Below are 4,902 nucleotides of genomic sequence, written 5' to 3'. Positions count from 1 at the left end.
AATATGGCACACTGAATTATCATTATTTTTAGTGTTTCTCCTTGCATCACTTTCAGGGTACTGTAAAACCCTTGTTCATTTGAACGTCTATATACTGGACCAGCATAAGTTCTGCTGGATGGCAAGCACTCAATAATGACATGCCAGGTTATGAAGCAGATTATGTATGATATAATCATCAGGGAATTAATCAAGTCCCAGATGGAGACAGATAATCCAAACACACACAGCTGCTGACAGGCTGAGGAGTCTCTAGAAGGCACACTGGGTTTGGATTTCCTGGGCGTGAGCACATGTGTTTGTGTGAGAAGGGAGGGACCAGGATGTCAGGGAGCAGGGGCAGGCGAGGCTGAGCATACAGTAGGGTCAAGAGACTCAAGAAGGACTTAGTGGACAGACATCATCTCAAGTGGCTGTTACTTCATCCGAGAAATGTTTATCGAGCGCTCCTATGGAACTGTTTCTGCGTATGGGCTGCACCAATGAGCAGAACAGCGCCCATCAGCTCTCCCTCCCTGACAGTTCGCACGGGCAGGCTTCCTCTGCTGCGCAACAGCAGCACAGCGTTCCTCCCACTGGAAACGCTGCTTTTTCATTATTGGGGAGAGAAGCGAGGGTCAGAGAAGAGAATCAGGAATTTTTAATCCTTTCACTACCTAGAGCAGCTGTGTAAGAGCAGTCACTCTCCGTGTCTTTCCTAACACTAACCTACTCAGCTTCAACCCGTTCACTCGGAGTTGGCCCTGAAACAGGCAGAGGGAAAGGAGGAGACAAGAGCTGGGTTAAGATAATGCTCAGGAAAAAAATAGGTAATGCTCAGGAGAGCAGCATTTAACTACAGGGAAGAAGCAGAGGGAAAAGGATTATGAAATCATATCTATATTTTATTTACAGAGTTAGACAAATGTATGATACTTTAGAAGAGTTTCTCTCCTTGACTAGGATCACATTTGATTGTATACAGTCTAGCTATTAGATTTTATATTCTCATATTTCTTTAGACTCTTTCATTCAATAATATAAATACACATTCTATAACTCAGCTTTTGACTAACTTCTGTGAAGTTCAACATTTCACTGTTTTCTTCACCATTCAAGCCTAAATATCTTTTTTTTTTTTGACATGGTAAACTTCACCCATCTTGCTCTTGATATGTGATTTCAAAATGTTTCATAGTTACTTTTCATAAAATTGTTGCATTTCTTTATTTTATGATGATTAAATGTTGTCTTTATTTTTTAGATATTAGAAGGCTATTCATTTCCATATTAGAATCTGAAGATGTGAATTTCATCGGGAGGATTATTTTTTAACATTTTTCTCTCACACAGTCTATCTTGACAAACAACTAAGGCATAAAACTTTTGCTCAAAGCGAATAGAAAATGCAGATGGAAGGGCTGAGTCTTTTCAAGTTGGTGCAGCAGCATATAATAAATATTTCACTAATGTAACCACCTTGCCATCTACTTTTCAGGCCATTCAATATAATTCAAAAGACTACTTTCAGACACCACTTATAAATTGATTACTTTGATTTTATAATTTTCCCCTTGCTTTAAAGGCATTTTAATAAACTAACCTGCTCTCCTAAGAAAAGGTATCATTTTATGACAATGAATACAATCTAAATAATGACTATGAAATTTTATTTCTCTTTTAATTCCAAATGCATGTATTCTTCCCCACAGACTATGAGTTGGGTTCAATTTAAAATTCTTGCTATTAGCAACAAGTCCAATTTTCTGTCTGCAGAGTCTAGTTTTAAAAGAGTAAACCATTTTTTGGTAGGTAGATTTATCAGTTCACTGAAACTGGGTGAATATAGTCTCAAGGTGATGTACATATGAGACGTAGGCTTTCTTTATTTCAAGACTAGCAAATTAATCACAAAGTTTAGTAGTTAGAAGTATTGGATTTGAATATTTGCATTGCTATAATATTCAGTTAGGTTTAGTTATATTTACTAGAGAGAAATGAGGCTGAAAAAGTTATATGTCTTAGATTGTAAGTATGTAGGAAGATACACAAAAATGAAGAGACACAGGATCAGGAAGACATTTCTTTAACCACCACTAAATCCATAGAAAACATTCTTTTACTTTAAAAAATGTTAAAGACTGACTCTGATTCTCTGTATTCTCCGTAGGACTGCATACTCTGATCACGGTGTTTCACCAGTTGTCATTGTGCTGGACCCTTTTATAAAATGCTGCTTTCCTGTGTGGTTATTGGCTTCCTTTTCTAATGACAGCATACAAGAAAATCATTTAATCTGCAACCTCTAAAGCCACTTCATCAAATCGTCCTGTGAAATGGAGTTAGTATCCTCACCACAGTACATTCTCACTGGCTTGGGGAAACTAAAGTCTTAACGTTCAGAGTTACGGAGTTGAAAGGCTGCTACCACAAAATGTGCATGATGACATTTACACAACCTCAATGACACGACGCTTTCGAACGAGAGCTGCAAGTTGCTTGACTAAGGCCCACCTGCAAGTCATTATAAACCATAATACGGTTCTCAGGGCCTGACCATATTATTTATAGAGCTTGACCAGACTGTCAGAGAATAATAACAGCATTTTAGACTTCTGCTGTGCCCTGCATCTCAATGTTCCTTAACAGCACAAGTACATTCTTATATCCCTTCTGTGCCGCACTGGATAAACATTATGACATTAATTTACAGAAGGGGAAGTTGAAAATAAGACACATATGTTAAAAAATTTTCTCAAATCCTAAGTCACTGTAGAGCACTTTTCCATAAGCCATGTAAGTAGTATCAAGGATCAAAACTGACTTCCAGGAAAGTAGAGATGGCGGAGGAGGGAAAACAGGGCACACGCAAGCCACCTGAGGATGGGGAAGCCGCAGAGGGAGCAGGCGGGCTAAGGAGCGGGCTGGAACAGGGAAGTGGCATAGGCACACTGATTTGTTAGTAGCTTCTATTGTCAGCTTTCATAGATGACTTGAAACAGGATGTCTTTCCTTCCCTAAATTATTTTTTTTGTAGAAAAAAGCATGAAAATAGACAATAGAAAGAAGTTGTGTGGATTCTTAATAAAGGAGTATTGTTCATTTGATTTGATTGTGTTCTCTGTAATGTGTTTGTAGATAGACTAAGGAAAAGGTTGCGTGAGAATTGGTTTGGTATATTCCCATTCCTAAAACTTTCTTCTTTGTTCTTTTTGTCTCCTTTCATCAGTTTGTACTCTTAGCTGATCATTAGCTCCACAGAGTATGTGCATATGTATTTAATATGCATGTGCTATAGAATATACTACATATATAAGTTGCATATATTCATAAAATATGTGCTATTTAATGTAAGTACATTAATACATTGGTTCACTAACCTTTATTTTTGCAAACAATTCAGTTCACAAACAAAAGCATAATAGGAAAATTTGATTCTATTTGCAGACTCTGCAGCTGGTGACAAACATGACCAGAACCTTCTTCCCTATCCAGACACAAATGCAACCCTCTTGCCCCCTAAATCATAAAACAAATTAATCTTGTAAACTGAGGTATCATTGTGCTATGTATTATTAATGTGTGTATATCTTTGATTTCTGTGTATATGCCTGTGATTTCTTACACACTTATTCCATGCTTCTGTCCATCCAAATTTCCCTGTCCAATTGCTAATGCTTCTCTCAATATTTTAGTTTTCTCGAGAACTCAGATTAAATGAGGTTTAACTCCACACTTTGACGTCATTATTTGAGGTCTGTCTCCCATAACAGTCAGTCAACTCATTGGGAGTAGATACCATTTGTAAAGTCGTCACTTATAGATAAATACTATAAGTCTTCTATTGTAGATAAATACTATAGGTCTAACATACTGAAGGTGCTCAATGAACAGCTTGTGAAAGTATAATTGGATGATGACAGATGAATTCATTAAATGTTGAATTTGAATTTGAAAGGTTTTTGGTGGGAGCTAGAATTTTCCCATCACTGAATTATGAGTGGCACAGACAAACAACTATGTTCCCCTATAATATCAGAAGTTTATCAATTCCATCACAGAAAGCATAGTGTGTCAGTGAGTTATGTGAGAAACTGCTACTTTTGGAAGAAGAGAGTAAAGGGAAATTAACTTTTCCACCATAGATACATTAGGATTGAAGTAGATGGTTTATACAATTCCAAGGAACCTTTTGAAAACAAACTCTAAACTTAAATTAATGTATAATTTATCATCTTGAGAACAATTAAATGAGTGCATCCAGTTATCTATTCTTGCTGTAAAAACATGATTAATTGAGAAAAACTATTGTTATAGTAACAAGGAAAGAGTAAAAGTGCTCTAAAATTTAAAGACCACAGTTTGTTCTATTAAAATGTAACAAATATTTTCCAGATTACTTGAAAATATTTTGGATGCTCTCTGATCATGTTAGGCAGTTGGGATTCATTAGTAGACAAGAGTATGGACCTCATGCAATCTACATTCAATAATATGGAACAGTCCTTCACATTTAGAAAATGAGTAGAATGATGTTTGGCGTGTGAAAAGATTGAACTTGGAAGCCTTGTGAGCTCAGAGGGAAAAGTATAAATATTTTACATTGTGGTAAGTGGTAAATGTAGTGAGTGTTAGGAAATAACTGGTAAAATAGAGGCCATTTCAGTCTTCTGAGGACATTTCATGAGAGTTGAAATGATAGAGATAAATAAGACGTTAGATTTGCTAAAGGCTGGGGGGAAACATGTGACAGGTACCATGGCAGGGAGGCAACTGTCAAAACCAACTGCAAATGACCTGAGGTAAAGAGAGTCTGGCAGGGCATGATTTAAGAGATGGAAGGAATCAGTGGAGCTGTCAATATGGTGGCAAGGAATACTCTTTTATTAAAAGAACTTGGAAAACTAATGCAAGCGTTATTTA

Source organism: Cavia porcellus, unplaced genomic scaffold (genome assembly GCF_034190915.1).
Source record: "Cavia porcellus strain 051 isolate PalLab524CR breed Dunkin Hartley unplaced genomic scaffold, mCavPor4.1 scaffold_2, whole genome shotgun sequence".
Classification (NCBI taxonomy): Eukaryota; Metazoa; Chordata; class Mammalia; order Rodentia; family Caviidae; genus Cavia; species Cavia porcellus.
Note: the sequence above shows the minus strand (reverse complement) of the source record.